This window comes from Bombina bombina, chromosome 3 (genome assembly GCF_027579735.1).
Source record: "Bombina bombina isolate aBomBom1 chromosome 3, aBomBom1.pri, whole genome shotgun sequence".
NCBI lineage: Eukaryota > Metazoa > Chordata > Amphibia > Anura > Bombinatoridae > Bombina > Bombina bombina.
Genome location: NC_069501.1, coordinates 496,348,169 through 496,365,740, shown reverse-complemented (window position 1 = coordinate 496,365,740; position 17,572 = coordinate 496,348,169).

Sequence of the window (17,572 nt, the reverse complement as noted above, 5' to 3'; positions counted from 1 at the left end):
CTCTCCAGTGTAGCAGAACCCTGCAGCCAAGATCTTCCAGCACGGTCTGTCAACGGGGGTAAAGCTTTGTTTTGCTGTTTGCCTGCCAGCAAAATATCTTCGCCACGCTGTGAACTGTCTTTAGTTCAGGAACTCCGTTCAGCTTCTGGCGGTGTGGTCTTCACCTGGATGTGGGGGCACTGCTACTGGTATCGGCGCCACCCGATATGCAGAGGTGTTCAGAGAGGCTTCCCAAAATGCAGCCGGATACTACTGTCCACCTCCCCGGGTAGTTTCTCGGAACCAGGAACCACCAATAGGAGCGTAGCTGCATGGAGCGGTTGTTGAAGGTGCTCAGATGAGCTCTGTCCTCGCAGAGCTATGCGTGCCGGAAATGGCTATGCACGCAATACCGGAAGCCTCCGTTAGTGTCTACACAGACTAGTGAGTGCCTCACTGCCCTTTAAAGCTAACCAAATTGTACAAACAACAGAGGAAAAAAAAAAAAAAAGGAAAAAAGGGAGGAATCTTGATTTAGTACCCTCCTTACTTTAACTTTCCTCCCCCCCCCCTGCGCCAGCCCCACTCTACCAAATGCCCAAGAGAACTATCTCCGAATTTTGAAATGGGCTTATCATATCCTCTATTTTGATTGACGAAAAGATTTTAATGAATTTTGACCATTTTCTGAAGAATGCTACAATTTCGCCCTCTGTGGCAAGTTGTTCTACCCTGTATTGTTTTTTGAGATAATTTTTTACCTCATTCACTGTAGGTATAAATCTAGTTTTCCATTTTTTAAAGATTAAGTTTCTTGCGGCCAGAACTACTAGATTTAATATTTTGGCGTCTCTGAAATCCTCATTGTTGTTTGACAAAAAAATTATATTTGAAAAATCAAGTTTGAGGGGGTTTATTTTTACCACTCTTACTAACCAATATTCTAGTTTATGCCAGAATTGTTTTGTTTTCGGACATAGCCATACCATGTGCAATAAGTCTGCTGCCCATAAGCTGCATTTTGGACATTTCTCGAAATCAGCATTATTCCATCTAATAGCCTTGTCTGGCGTGTAATATGTCTGATATATGAGCTTTGTGTGGGACTCCCTCCATGTTTCGGCCATCGTGGTATTGCGTAGTACTGAGAAAGATCTCCCAATGTGCGTTTCCTTGTCAATGGTCCTAGATAGTTGCTCCGACCATTTTTGGGCTAATTTTTCGACATTGCTATTGCCTTTCTGAGAGTTCAGGAGAGTATACCATGGGGAGATAGAGCAGCGGCCTGCCTTTATCAGGGCCAGCCATTGCTCCAACTTCCCCCAGGTCCACCTCCAGTTATACTAAGAATGCAGTTGAGTGGTATAATGCCTGGCTTGAAGATAGGCAAAAAAATCTTGATTGATTAGATTAAATTCTGTTTTCAGTTCCTGGAAAGATTTGATAATTCCTGACTCTAGATGATAAAGCTGTGCAGCAAATCTAAGCCCTTTCTCTTGCCACTCTTTCAAGTGTGTGGCTTGAGATCCTTCCTGGAATTCTATATTGCCTATAAAGGTTTGATACTTGGGAATATTAGTATTTATTCCCAGCAGTGTACCTATCTGCTTCCAAGCCAGGATTATTGCGTATATAGACTTGAGTTTTTTCACTTGTTTGGGTATCAAATGGGTTGGTGTATGTAGGAGCGATACAGTCTTTAAAGGGAATATTAAACTGTTCTCTAACTCGTTATCCGTAAAATAGTCAGCTTCTGCGACCCAATCTGCCGCAGTGCGGCCCAGAAAAACTAGATTATACAAGTACAAGTTTGGAAGGGCCAGCCCGGCGAATTGCCTTGCTAGGTATAACCTTTGCAAGGCAATTCTCGGTTTCTTTGACTGCCATATAAATTTACGAAGGGCCGTGTTAAATTTCTTAATGTCTTGAGTTTTTATGAGCAGCGGGAGATTTTGGAGAATGTATGATATTTTTGGCAAAATTACCATTTTATATAGAGCAATGCGCCCCGAGAGGGAAAGAGGTAAATTCTGCCAATCTCTCATAAGTGAAGTGGCACGTGCCAGGGATGGAATAATATTTAAAGAATACCATTCTCGAGGTTCTGCCGAAACAAGTATTCCCAAATATCTGAATGCTTTCATGACTGTCTTAAATGGATTATTTAAGTATGATGTGTCGGTCTTCCTTAACCAGAGTAATTCTGTCTTTTGTTTGTTCATTTTATACCCTGCAAAATGGCCGAATTGTTCAATTATGTTAAGAATTTTTGGGATATTCCAAGAAGTGTTAGAGACATAAACCAGCAGATCGTCTGCATACAAGGACACCTTTAACTCCTTTTTGTTAATCCTAATACCTTCGCTCTGGTTTCTGATTTTTATAGCAAGGGATTCAATTGCTAAATCAAAGAGTAGGGGAGAAAGCGGGCATCCCTGCCTTGTGCCCTGTTCAAGTCGAATGACCTGAGATTCCTGCCCATGCATGACTAGTTTTGAGGTTGCCTGACTGCATAAGTTGTTCACTAAGTTCAAAAATTTGCCTAGGAATCCAAATTGTTTTAATGTAGTTAAAATATGATCATGACTGACTCGATCAAACGCCTTCTCGGCATCGATTGCTATAATCGCCGCATCAGAGAGATTTTCTGGTGTATTCTTTTCAATATTCTTAAAGTGATCAATGGATAGAAGCAATTGTCTGATTTTAGATGAGGAGCTCCTTTTTACAAGAAACCCTACTTGATCTTTATGTATAATTTCCCCTAAGTGTTTTTGCACTCTCTTAGCTATAATTGAGGCAAACATTTTGTAATCCGCGTTTAACAACGCGATGGGTCTATATGACTCCCTGCATTGTGGATCTTTATCCGCTTTTGGTATCAGTATGGTATGTGATACTAAAAAACTGGGAGGTATTTGATTATTCTGTTGAAACAGAAAATTAAAAAGAATGGTCAAATGCGGAGTGATTGTTTTGTCTAGGATTTTATAAAATTCATTGGGCAGTGAATCGGGCCCCGGCGCTTTCTCGCTTTTTAAGCTTTGAATTGCTTGGGTAACTTCCAGCTCTGTTATTGGCGCATTCAGCTCCAGGTTGAATTCAGGAGATATTTTTGTAGGGATAATATCTTCCCAGAATTTCTCCCTTGCCGATATATTTACTGGATTTGCCGCATAAATTTTTTTTTTATTTTTTTTTTTTTTATTTTTTATTTTTTTATTGAGGTTATTGAAAACACATTACATGTAAAGAACATTCCTTCAATCCAAAAAGACATGTACAAAAGTTTTATCATCAATAAGCCATCTCTTATCAACCTAATAAAAAAATTCAGGCACACATTTAGTACAGTCCCAAAATTAAATATATCAATATTCACATCTGAACAACCTATATACTAATATGATATCTCTTTAACATTATTCATTTTACTGATATAGATGTCATAATTTGGGGAAAAGAACCTATAAAGGAATTACCTCATTTAAGTTTTATAGGGTAAGGGGGGATATATCAAAAACTACTATGGAAACTCACACTTAGACAAAGTTTTAGGGATTTGCAAATGGGGTCTGTGCCCCTACGCTTAACCAGTAAGCTATATACTGGGGGAGACGGAGCTGATCATAGGCAGATCTACATTAAATTAGCAGGTCACATCAATATTTATACATATGTCGTAAGTTTGGAAACATAAACTAAGCAAGAAGCTCCGGCTTACTGTCGCCATTAAAACTAGTATATTTGTTAAAGTGTATACACACGGCTATAGCATATGAAAAACTACCTCAATGGGTCACACTAGAGGGACTAGCCACTAGATATAAGCATAATTCCTGTTTTTGCCCAGTTTTGCAGATTAAAACACAAGACCTTTATCAAAATACATAACATCCAAAAATGCACATGAGACAAAATGACAGTATGAATGGTTTATGTAACAGAGAGAAAATCTACGTTTATGAGCAAGTCTATTACGAGATCTGAAGTATGAATAAACCAAGAACACAGTAGGAATCAGTTAAGGAACATAAATATAACTAAAACATGCGAGTTATATACTTGGTATTAGCTTATCCTGCGGTATCAGCCAGTATACAATTACATTCAGGCAGATCAAAGTAAGCATAACTAGTGATGAAGTACCTATCAGGGTAAATAAAGTCATTGCATCCAAATGGTACAAACAGCAAATGATGAAACTTATATAGGTTAAACTATCATCATAGGAAAAGAGACCTATGCCTCGACTGTAGCACTGAAAAATAATAATATACTGTAACCTTACTAGCGCAACAGCCATTTTACTAGCCTACAAGCTATCATTTACATGGAGCACTCTAAATAGCCTAATTGCAGAATCTCATATATCAGGTTGTCACTACATCATATAGAGTAGATGCCATATACTGTCTCAAGCAATGTCTCTTAGTTCTTTCTGTTGTGGAGAGTAGCAAAGAAACATACCCAACAGCTAACATGACAAATATCAGATCCAAACCCTGCATGTCTCGCAGCCGTCAGATTAGCTCTGTGATGTCTTCACCCCACACCGACTCGAGCCACATGGGAGCTTTTCTCCGCGTCAGTGTAGGTCTCTGTGGCCTGATAAGGACAAGCCGAAGAATGTGCCGACTGTATAACAACATGAACGTCAGGCAAAGTCGAGCAGCGTAGTGTAGCCACTTCTTTCTTCAGCTTCGTTAATACCGGCTTTTTTTGAGCTTCCAAACTCTGCATGGGTTGAAGAACCCGCTCCTCCTTATAGGCCTTGACTACTGTTCCCCCAGCGATCGGCCGCCTCACCGTGGGACTCAGCACAGTAGCCTCCTCTTCTTCTACTGTATGTCGTCGCTCCTTAGATTCAGATAGGGCTGCCATCTGAAGCATTTGACTCGCTGCTCTGCTTGCTTGTTCTTCAGAACTTTTAGCTATTATAGCGGTAGGTCCTTGAGTAGTCGCATTCTGCGTAGGTCTCTGCGTATTGCTCGGCTGTGCTATTAGGTGCTCACAGAAAAAGTAACGTACTGTTGCTGACAGCTCTTCCTCAATCCGAGTAAAATGCGCAATTAAAACCTTCTCAATGGTTTCATAAATTTGTACCGCCATGTTAGACTTATCCGGGTGCTTAAACCTTCAAAAAAGAACAGCGTTCATGCATCCAGCTAGTAGTTCTTTGATAATGGTGTCTATAGTCGCCAGCCGCGTGGGCCTCTTAAAGTATCAAAACCCGGCTCCAAACACAATACAAGTTCTAGAGTCACTCTTAACCATCACTAGGTGAGACTGTCACAATATACACAGGAATCTTATATCTTAATGCCATCCAAGTCCACTTTTAGGCTCTGGAAAGTCCAACAAAGTCAGGAGCTCTGTAAGTGTGCGACCTGCCATGTTGGTAGTTAGCTCCGCCCCCCATAAATTGTTTTATAATAAAGGAAAAAAGATTCAGCTATTTCCTTCGGTGAGGTGAGAAGTGAATCATTGACTCGAATGGCTTCCACTGATTTTGAGGCTCTCGAGTTCTTTACCAATTTGGCCAATAGTTTGCCTGATTTGTTACCAAGTTTGTAAAAGTTTGATTGATATTTTAGGTCTGCTTGTGTGGAGTTAAGAAGCAGGAAAGTATCTCTGTCTTCTTTACCTTTAGTATATTTTCTCCAATTCTCGTCAGAAGGGGAGAGTCAAGTCCAAAAAAACCTTTCATATTTCAAATAGGGCATGTAATTATAAACAACTTTTCAATTTACTTTTATCACCAATTTTGCTTTGTTCTCTTGGTATTCTTAGTTGAAGGCTAAACCTAGAAGGTTCATATGCTAATTTCTTAGACCTTGAAAGCCGCCTCTAATCTAAATGCATTTTGATAGTTTTTCACCACTAGAGGGCATTAGTTCATGTGTTTCATATAGATAACATTGAGCTCATGCACGCGAATTTACCATGGAGTCAGCTCTGATTGTCTAAAATGCAAGTCTGTCAAAAGAACTGAAATAAGGGGGCAGTCTGCTGAGGCTTAGATACAGGGTAATTACAGAGGTAAAACGTGTATAATTATTACTGCGTTGGTTATGCAAAACTGGGGAATTGGTAATTAAGGGATTATCTATCTTTTAAAACAACAAAAATTCTGGTGTTGACTGCCCCTTTAAGACTTCCAGGGAGTTACAGTGCTCATATATTCAGCGCAAGGCTTGCTGCACCTGCCTATGTGTGGCGAGGTGAAAATGTAGTAAAATTTCTCAATTTTCGCCGCATAAGTCCTTGCGCTAAATATGTGATACCGACTTGAGACGCCGGTTCTACATTAGTTTATGGGAGTAAAAACTGAGGCCAATGGGTAAAATATATGTGTCACATTTGTATGCGGTGCCGTATATGTGATCGAGGCATCCGTCTAAAAACAGCCGACGCCGGCTTTTATGGGCAACTCCGCATATGATCGAGCCTCTTATGTCCCTTTAACAGCAGATACTTATAAAATATGAATTCAGCACTACAGTTTCTCCTGAGCTTCCCCTTAAGGTGAGGTAACATCAACAAATCTTTTAGTGCTTTTTCTCTTGTAAACCATCATTTTCACTGCATGTTCTTAGCCTTTTCTTCTTTTTATTCCTTCTCTTTGTCTCCATATTCTCAAGCCGCTTTTATTCATTCTGTTGCCTTCACTCCTCGCTTCAGCTGTGTAATTTCTGTAATTTTGAATGGTGTTAATTGCGACACAAACATGTCACTGGGCCCCTATATGGGGAAACAGGAGGATGGGGCTACGTCTGAGTCAACACGCGCTCCCCACACACAAACGCTGAAATCATGTAGCTCATTTACATAATGAAAAGCTGTTGGCATCCAACCTCCTGAGTGCCTTGTTTTACTTGTCAATTATCAGCACCCCAGCTCCTGAGTGCCTTATTGTCCTGTAACCTCTTATTGCAGCACCCCAGCTCCTGAGTGCCTTATTGTCCTGTAACCTCTTATTGCAGCACCCCAGCTCCTGAGTGCCTTATTGTCCTGTAACCTCTTATTGCAGCACCCCAGCTCCTGAGTGCCTTATTGTCCTGTAACCTCTTATTGCAGCACCCCAGCTCCTGAGTGCCTTATTGTCCTGTAACCTCTTATTGTAGCACCCCAGCTCCTGAGTGCCTTATTGTCCTGTAACCTCTTATTGCAGCACCCCAGCTCCTGAGTGCCTTATTGTCCTGTAACCTCTTATTTCAGCACCCCAGCTCCTGAGTGCCTTATTGTCCTGTAACCTCTTATTACAGCACCCCAGCTCCTGAGTGCCTTATTGTCCTGTAACCTCTTATTGCAGCACCCCAGCTCCTGAGTGCCTTATTGTCCTGTAACCTCTTATTGCAGCACCCCAGCTCCTGAGTGCCTTATTGTCCTGTAACCTCTTATTTCAGCACCCCAGCTCCTGAGTGCCTTATTGTCCTGTAACCTCTTATTGCCCCCCCAGATCCTGAGTGCCTATGTCCTGTAACCTCTTATGTAGCACCCAGCTCCTGAGTGCCTTATTGTCCTGTAACCTCATTATTACAGCACCCCAGCTCCTGCGTGCCTTATTGTCCTGTAACCTCTTATTGCAGCACCCCAGTTCCTGAGTGCCTTATTGTCCTGTAACCTCTTATTGTAGCACCCCAGCTCCTGAGTGCCTTATTGTCCCTGTAACCTCTTATTACAGCACACCAGCTCCTGAGTGCCTTATTGTCCTGTAACCTCTTATTGTAGCACCCCAGCTCCTGAGTGCCTTATTGTCCTGTAACCTCTTATTGCAGCACCCCAGCTCCTGATTGCCTTATTGTCCTGTAACCTCTTATTACAGCACCCCAGCTCCTGAGTGCCTTATTGTCCTGTAATCTCTTATTGCAGCACCCCAGCTCCTGAGTGCCTTATTGTACCTGTAACCTCTTATTGCAGCACCCCAGCTCCTGAGTGCCTTATTGTCTTGATAACCTCTTATTGCAGCACCCCAGATCCTGAGTGCCTTATTGTCTTGATAACCTCTTATTGTAGCACCCCAGCTCCTGAGTGCCTTATTGTCTTGATAACCTAGAAAACAAGCAGGTATCGGATTGCTTTTTATTTTTTTAATTTCCTTTGCACAATGTTATATATACATTCATTTATTTTATAATAGTCTATATCTATGTCTCTATGACAGAAGCAGGTCGCCGGTGATTAATGAGCATTGTGGCAGATTTGGTTCCGTTTCACTACTGCCCCTTTGTCATTACACCACTCTGACACACCTTCTCTGCTGAGATAGTTGGACACTTCTATGCACCTCCTGACGCATGTAGAACAGCCAGCAGCAGTTTATTTCCTTCACACAGTGATATATGAGTTGGGAATATATGAGTCACTAAGTGAGCCCTTTAGATCTTTGACTTTATTAAATAATCCTATAAAACGTAAGAGGCTTATTTGTAGTGCAAACGGCCACAGCCTGGGGGGCTGGTGCCCACAAAATTACCCTGTCAGTCATGTCTCTGTCGGCTTTGAGTTGGACATGAAAATGATAATTCACAGATGGCTATTACATGTTCTACAGCTGCCATATGACTACAGCTAATTGTATGGTAGCTACACTAATACAACTACAATCAGACATATTTTCAAACTTTGTTGTTGAAATTGTGTAAAGGGAGGAAGTTAGCTATAGTGATGTGAAGTTCGGTTCTTCTAGGTGAATCGGTTCATTTCGGACGGTTCGATTAAATGAACCGGTTCATGAACCGATTCACCAGTTCACCTACTGAACATGAGGTAGAGGATCTACCTCATGTTCAGTAGGTGAACTGTAGAGCCGCAGATTCGTTTCCTGCAGTGCTGTTTGCAAATGACTCAGGGGTCTGTTGAGAACTGCTGTGAGTGTGACCTGATATTTGAATCAGTGTACTGTTATCTAAATGATTCATTGGGGTTACAGTACACTGAGTCGTTTGCAAACAGTTCACTTCTTTTGAATCAGTGAACTGTTAACAGACTGATTCTTTGCAAATGAGTTAGCTAACAGTACACTGATTCAACAACACTGGTAATATGATCCTAGAGTGAGATTCTGCTGTGTGATTCATTGCAAAGGAGGAGTCAGCAGAAGCAGAACTCACTCTAGGATCGTATTACCAGGGCTGCTGCAGACTCAGGAAGTGAACTGTTTGCAAACGAATCAGTTCAGTCTGGTGAACTGATTCATACAGTTCACTGAAAAGAACCAGATCAAATGAACGATTCGTTCATGAACTGGACATCACTAGTTAGCTACAGTCATCCATGAATAGGGAAGAAGCTGTGATTCCTGTCTCTCAGCCCTTAATCCACGTTCCTGCTAGCCCTCGGTTCCTCCCATAAAAATCTCAGCGACCAAAATGTATTTATAATCTCATCCCAGTGACATTAATATAACGGTGTATCACAATCTATTGGTGGTTTGCTCCTGAAATGGCTTTTTGCTTTCTGGCCAAATTGGTCGAGTTTTTTCCCCGAATGATCACAATACAAAATGTATCTGTCCTCTGCAGCGAATGGGTTTTCGCTATAAACGTTCCTAAACAGGCCTTTTTGTCTATTAAGTACTTGTTATCAGGTTAAAAACTGAAATATTATCTGAAGCTGATATATACACTAGCGCTTTCACACCTATTAAAGAGAGATAAAAGCGGGTGTCACTGTTAACAATTTCAAACGTCCTCACGCTGTTATACACCTTGCTTATGGTGAAATATATCCTGAGCTTGGTGTATTATATTGTTCCCTCGATTTGACTAGTTTGTGCGCATGCCTTACTGGTTGTTGCAAGCACAGAAAATATTGGCCGCAAAGATGCAATTCCATTGTGCGCACTAAAGAGTTAATCAATTCGCACCATGTAAATGTTTAAATATGGCCGCTACTTCCTCTTCTTACTTATTAGCTGGCAAGTGTCACGTAACCGGTAGGCAGGTAGGGTCACATGACCGGTAGGAGGGTATAGCCAGCGTAGGAAAGTATAGGTAAAGCAAGCTGACTTAGCATTCTCCTTTGCTGCTCTGTACAGCTCTGTACTTTTGGGGTGAGAGTAAGGTGTAATGTATATCATGTATTTAGTTTATGAAGAAGTGTTTATGATATCAGGACATGTAATATATAGTGTTATTCTTTATATAGGACTGAATGTTGGGACGGGTTTACTATACAGAGGGGATTGGGCTAAGCAGGCCCACAAACGTATTTTGCCCAGGGCACCACAAATGCTAAGGGTGGCCCTATGGACTGCCCAGCTGAATAGTGCACTTATGTCAACTTTGAGGTCAGATATAACTGTTCCTGCACTGATGAGCAATTACTGCATAGATTTCCTAAGCGACCTCTCCAGCTTTGCTATTCTGTGCAACTGACTCACTAAAGGTCATGAACTGCTGAGACCAGACAGGGCTCTTAGTTAACCTTCCCACTGTGTAGCATATCGATTATTAGGAGAAAAACATTCTCACATGACTTTTTAAGGGGTGTGTCTCTATCCAGTAAAAGGAATACCTGTACATATTTTGCTAACAAAATGAATGCTTTTGAAACATGTTTTGTATGCAGAACATTTACAATACACTGATTAATTTCTTGTGCATAAATAAGAAATGACTTTGATGTCCTTTTAAGTATGCAGGATTCACTTCAGACTCCCGAGAGGATGAAATGGTACAGTTGTTAGAAAAATGCAAGCAGAATTGTGTATTGCATTGTTTTTTAATGTAATATCGCTTTAATTTTATCCTGATCAAGGTAAGTTTGCGTTTGATCCCCAGTATATACTTCCTATTGCCTTAAGCATGTGTCTTTTATCTTACTGTGCTTAACTTTGTGCCCAGTCAGCAATCTGTAAAACTAAATATATGATTACATTGAATTATAAACACATTTTTTTCCAGTATCATTAAGATCCATTACATTTACCACAATATGCATAACTGAGATATAGTATTGCTAACAAAAGTGGTAGCATCCTCCTTGGTACTATGCCATGAAATATACAAAGGAGATAATACTAAGAGGCAATGTGGCACACTACTCGTTGTCTCTTCTTCAGATCACAGTATGCATATGTTGTCTATGAAAGGGAAGTCAGAAATTAAATTATGCAAGACTAAAAGGGATAGGATAGTCCAAATTAAACTTGTATGATTCATATAGAGCACGTCATTTTAAGACACTTATAAATTCACTAATATTTAAAAATGTGCTTTGTTCTCTTGGAATCCCTTGTTGAAAAAGAATACGCACATATCCTACACTAGGGAGAGCTAGCTGCTGATTGGTGCCTGCACACATTTGTTTCTTGTGATTGGCTAACTAGATGTGTTCAGCTAACTGCCAGTAGTGCAATGCTGCTCCTTCAGCAAACGATAACAAGAGAATGAAGCAAATTTGATAATAAAAGTGAATTGTAAAGTGGTTTAAAATTGCATGTTCTATTGAAATCATGAAATATAATGTTGGGGTTTCCTGTCCCTTTAACCCAATGTGACGAGCAAACCTCAGTAACAAACACAGAATAGTGATTGTTACCTACTGGATGCCAGCAATACACAGAGAACTGCCAGTAACACACACTAACCTAATTTTTAACCCTTTAGATGCTACAGTAATACGATTGTATTTTTACTGCCAGTAACACATTGAGCTGGGATTTATCAGCCTGACAACCAATAAAAAGCATTGTACAGTGGCTTTTAGCCCAGTTGGCTATCAGTTGCACAAAAAGCATTGATTTTTGCCTCACCCCACCCCAAGATACAAATAAAAGAAATGTTAAATCCATTGGTTATCAGACACATATAGAGATTTTAGCTTCTTGACTGCTACAGGTTCAAAGCAGTGATTTTAAACTATAGACAACAGATGCAAACATAGGGCAGTGACGTGCACCACCTACCTTAGGTTTTAGTAACACATTGAGCAGTTATGTTTCAAATGCTGAATGTCAGTAACACACATAAAGCAATTCTTTCATCTCCTTTGTGTTAGTAATTCATGGTGCAGTAAACTGTACCCGCTTCTGAGCCAATATGGCAGACACATGGTTTTCTTTTGGTAGTGGTACTTACCTTTTTTTCCCCCTCCTCATTCTTTCTTCTTTCTATTGTCCTGTATACATCTATGATGAATTCTGCTGAGGCCTTTTCCTTTACAAACATTATCATATCCTTTCACAGATGGCAACCCCGAGAATGACGTGACACTGTGCCTGGGTCTATTACTTTAGGCTAATATGTATCTTGTATTTTGGCTTTTAGGTATATGGTGTGCATAGGTAATGAGGTATACAGTGTGACTGGAGGAGATTAGAGTGATTGTAGGTATATACCTCTCTCCTGGGTTTTTATTGGTAGATGATCTATAGTTTGTTTTACCGAATGGATATCGGATGATTTAAAACAGGAGTGCATTTTTACATTGTTTTAAAGCCTGATGAAATGGCTTCTTTTAGCATTGTTTTTAATAAAGATTTTAACTTTCAGTTCCTGTACTTTCGAGTGTCTGTTATGACACACTGACCTTCTATATTCTAAGCTCGATTTCTGTTTCCTGCTTGTTCTGGTGTCTGGAGTTTGTCAGGTAGCTCAGAGCACCCAGTCTGCGTTTCAAGTGCTTAGTGTTATTTATGTGTTTCTCCAAGTGACTCCATTGACTGATGTACAGTACTCTCAAATTACAGTAAATTCCATGAAGAAAATTACCTTCTATTATGTATCAAATGTATGATGTTTAAACTGTGTCATTTGTGTTTTGTGGTGACACTCATGTGACATCAGGGGTTATGCAAATGAATGCACTCTATGAAACATTGTGTAAGGTTGGCAGGTCTGCCAGTATTCAGTGCACATATAAACTGGTGGTAGGCTCCTCCTCATACTCGCATACCACATATACATGGCATAGTGTTGGCAGCAGCAGTGTTGGGCTCCTTTTTGCAAGCATACATAACATGTACACATAGCACAGAGTGGACCAGAGTACAGTAAGACTCATACTATAATATGCTATGGTACTTTTATAGAGCAGATTCTGTGGGTAGTAGGGGCACATCCTCTCTCATTCATGCACAATAATAAATATAAGGGCACATGATGTAGGATCCAACCTTAGCTTTGTCCCTCTGCAACCCACTCATTTGTTTCCACCTTTAACATCACATAGTCATCCCTATTGTAAAAACTCAGCATTCATTATCGACTCTTTACAATGTCCCTCTTCTCAACACCTCCCGAACGTTTGAGGTATAAGGATGGGATCAGACCCTAATGTCTGCACACTGTTTAATCTAATTTATCATGAGACCCCATTGCCCTGAACCACCTGGACAAATATATACATCCATATCAGACCTCAACTCAGTCCCATCATCCAGAGCCCTGGTAAAGTTGTATGCCCTCCTCAGATCAGACACATTTTGAAACACATTTGCAAATGGGATTCTGTTACTACATGTAATAGTTAATAATAAGCATGTCTGTTGTGCCATAGTAATGTAATGTCACTGTTAAAATGGAATTTCTCTCAGCAGTCTTGTAGACCCAAACAAGGGACTGTCCCGGGACGTTCTCAACGCATGGTCAGGTGTTTTCAACTGCAAATCAGCTCATAAGGCTGTCTTGTTTTTTATTTTATGCAGCGGGTAACAAGGGTTGCAAGATTGAAACGGCTCCATTGATTCTAAAGCTGATCTTGTTACACAAATCTTTATGAATTCCATAATGTTTGAGTGGTTTAGTGGTGATGAGTTTTTTTAGTTAGATTTAATTGTTATGAATAAATTATATTAAATCTAAGTCAAATGTCTACAAAGAACATCATTTAAAAAAAAAAAATCTTAACATAATATGTAAGCAATTTTAAAAGATTCTTATGAAGCTTAGATATATGATAGAATGTTAGAATAACTAGGTCTTGTTGCTGATTGGCTGGTTTGCCATTAACGTTTTAAGGAAGTCAGCACTGAGATTGTACTAAGCTTTGCAGCATATTTTTTATTATACAGCTTCAGTAGAAGACAGGGATCGATTTGCCAAGAAATGAACTGTTCTAGCAAAACAGAGCATTTTTTTTTTACATATGCCCCTTTAAGGCATATTCACCGCCTGCAAACACCAATTCCTTTTTCTCATCTCTTGTGCAAGCAAATGTTGTTCTGGCTGAATTATGTCTAAGTTATAGTTTAAGTCTAAAAGTGTGTTTAGTAGAACTGTAAATTATATAGATTGTGTACATGGGTCCCAACAAAGAAGCTTAGATAAATAGGTTAGTGCTACTGAAAACCTAGCGTAAAGGGTAGTGTGTAAAAAAAGAAATGGCGTTAAACAAATAAACTGAAAATTTCAGTTACACTCATATAAACACTATCTGATAAAAATCTATATATACTGTATGGGGCATATGTATCAAGCTCCGAATGGAGCTTGATGCCCCGTGTTTCTGGCGAGCCTGTAGGAAACAGCAGTTATGAAGCAGCGGTCACAAAGACCGCTGCTTCATAACCTGTCCGCCTGCTCTGAGCAGGTGGACAGACACCGCCGGAAATCAACCTGATCGAGTACGATCGGGTTGATTGACACCCCCTGCTGGAGACCTATTTACCGCGAGTCTGCAGGAGGTGGCGTTGCACCAACAGCTCTTGTGAGCTGCTGGTGCAATGCTGAATACGGCGAGCATATTGCTCTTCGTATTCAGCGAGGTCTGTAGGACCAGATCCGCACTGTCGGATCAGGTCCGACAGACCTTGATAAATAGAGGCCTATGTGTGTGTGTTTACATATATATTTGTGTTTTACTGTATATTTACTGTACATTTTTCACATTCCAATGTTCTTCACATTCAGGACAATGTTCTTTTTATTATAAATATAAATTTCTATGTATAGACCTGTAGGTCTATTCCTATTAATATATAGATATATATTTTACATTAAAATTATCATAAATATAAATTATATATATATATATATATATATATATATATATATATATATATATATATATATATATATTATATAAAATTAATAATGTTTCAATCTGAAGAGCATTGGAATGTAAAATATGCGTACCGCTTTAGGTCTAACGTGGTGACGGATTAGTGCACATGAATTACTAATCTTGAAGGGTGTTCTTGAAATATTAAATATAAAAACATAATTATTAAAAAATATATATAAATATATGCTATGGATTACAAGACACACTGGAAGTATTAACAGCGCAACTTGGTAGAGAAGTGGATATATAGTGGTAGAATTAAAACAAGAGGGTTATTAAAAATAAATTAAAACAACTAAAAAATTAAATTGACAATGCAACCACTAAAAATCAATATGAAATATAAAGTGAGAAATACACATACAAATTAGCATACATTCATACATATAAACATAAATACAATCCAAATGTTTAAAAAACAGTTGATCTGGCTGAATAGATATTACCCAATACTGGGGAGAGTCCTTAGGAGCATTCAAATAGAATAGTGCTTGCTGAGGTAGTTTATAATGCCAGCTCCTAATAACCGTCCTTAGAAAATGAGGTGCAGCTACTTCCAGAGGCGTGTTCCCAAACGCTCTCTTTACTTGTAGATCCTATGGCGAGAAAAAGAGACAGCGCAACCCTACATCAAGGCAGCAGTTTCCACAAATTTATTAGATATACAAAAATATTGCACTTACAAACAGGTTAAAAGTTAGCGCATTGATCCCTTTACAGGGAAAGAAGAGAAGCGAGTCCCAGTTCACTTAGAAATCCTCCAGGAAATAACTATTTTACCGCCGCTTCAATGCTTCTTACAGACAGTCTTAGTGTATTGGAGCCGTCCGTAGCTCCACCCCCAACGCGTTTCGTCTGCGCTCTCCAGACTTTTTCAAGAGGAAATGATGATGTATAGCACGCTCCTGTACGTTGCTATAAACATCCAGTCGTCACTTCTTATTGGTTACTCACTGGCCTATCCAGTGGCAGGATACGGACAAGTCTCTATTTTCTATAGGCAATATCTTAGGCTGTTTTACTTGCTGGAAAATAAATGGGCACTCCTGCTTTTTGCCAGTACACTTCAATAATTATTTATATACGCTTATCTTCTAAAAAATAATAAATAAATAATAAAACATTTGGAGTATATATTAATAAACGAAGTTAAAACTATATAAATATGCAATTCATTATCTACAAATCTGTATTGGCACTATAATTGATTTCATCAACTTCACAGAGAATTTTATATCTTCTGAAATAAAATATACATACTTAGAAACAAATAAACAATATATTTTAAAAAGAACTTAATTAATACTTACATCTAAAATTCATGCTTGATACATGATAGACATTTTTCTTGAAAAAACCTATATACCATTAAAAAGAGTTGATACAAATTCATTCAGCAATTCATTAAAAAGTTGACTTGTCCGTATCCTGCCACTGGATAGGCCAGTGAGTAACCAATTAGAAGTGACGACTGGATGTTTATAGCAACGTACAGGAGCGTGCTATACATCATCATTTCCTCTTGAAAAAGTCTGGAGAGCGCAGACGAAACGCATTGGGGGTGGAGCTACGGACGGCTCCAATACACTAAGACTGTCCGTAAGAAGCATTGAAGCGGCGGTAAAATAGTTATTTCCTGGAGGATTTCTAAGTGAACTGGGACTCGCTTCTCTTCTTTCCCTGTAAAGGGATCAATGCGCTAACTTTTAACCTGTTTGTAAGTGCAATATTTTTGTATATCTAATAAATTTGTGGAAACTGCTACCTTGATGTGGGGTTGCGCTGTCTCTTTTTCTCGCCATATGCTATGGATTATTTAGAATATTTTACAGTATGTATAAGTTTTAATAATTGTTAATATTTTATATTTCAAGAAGTTAAGATTAGTAATGCTTCATATGCGCTAATCCGACACCGCATTAGACCTAAAGCGCGCAGCACAAATTGTGTTACGTATATTTTACATTCCTAACTTCTTCCCATAGAAAAAAATTTAATTTGTATTATTAAGAATATATTTCTATATATATCTGATAATGTAAATGTAAAATAAATATACCTATATATATCTATAGGAATAGATACTGTAATATATATTTTTACAATAAAAAAAATCTGCATGTAAAGAACATTGGAATGTAAAATATGAATAACTCCTGTTGGGTTAGCGCGTGAGCGGTAAGTGTTAGGTTTTTAATTCTGCGCTCTCTATTGAATTCTAAGGGAGAGAATAGACTTTAGTTAGCGTGTTGGGTTTCTCTCATGGGCACATTTTTTATGTTTAACTTGTAATACACGCGCTACCCGACGGCACAAAAAGATTACTTCTAGCAAAGTTTACCCTCGAGCGAAAGCGCTACATAGCATGCCACTTGTAATTTAGCCCTAAATCTAGATAAATTTGAGAAAATATTCTTTGAAAATAAATATTTAATGTATGTTGATGTATGTAGATGTGGAAGCTCTATTTTCTAATGAGGTAGATTAAAAGTGGGGTAAAAAGGAGACCATTAACGGACCAGTCAATACATTAGATTTGCATAATCAACAAATGCAAGATAACAAGACAATGCAATAGCAC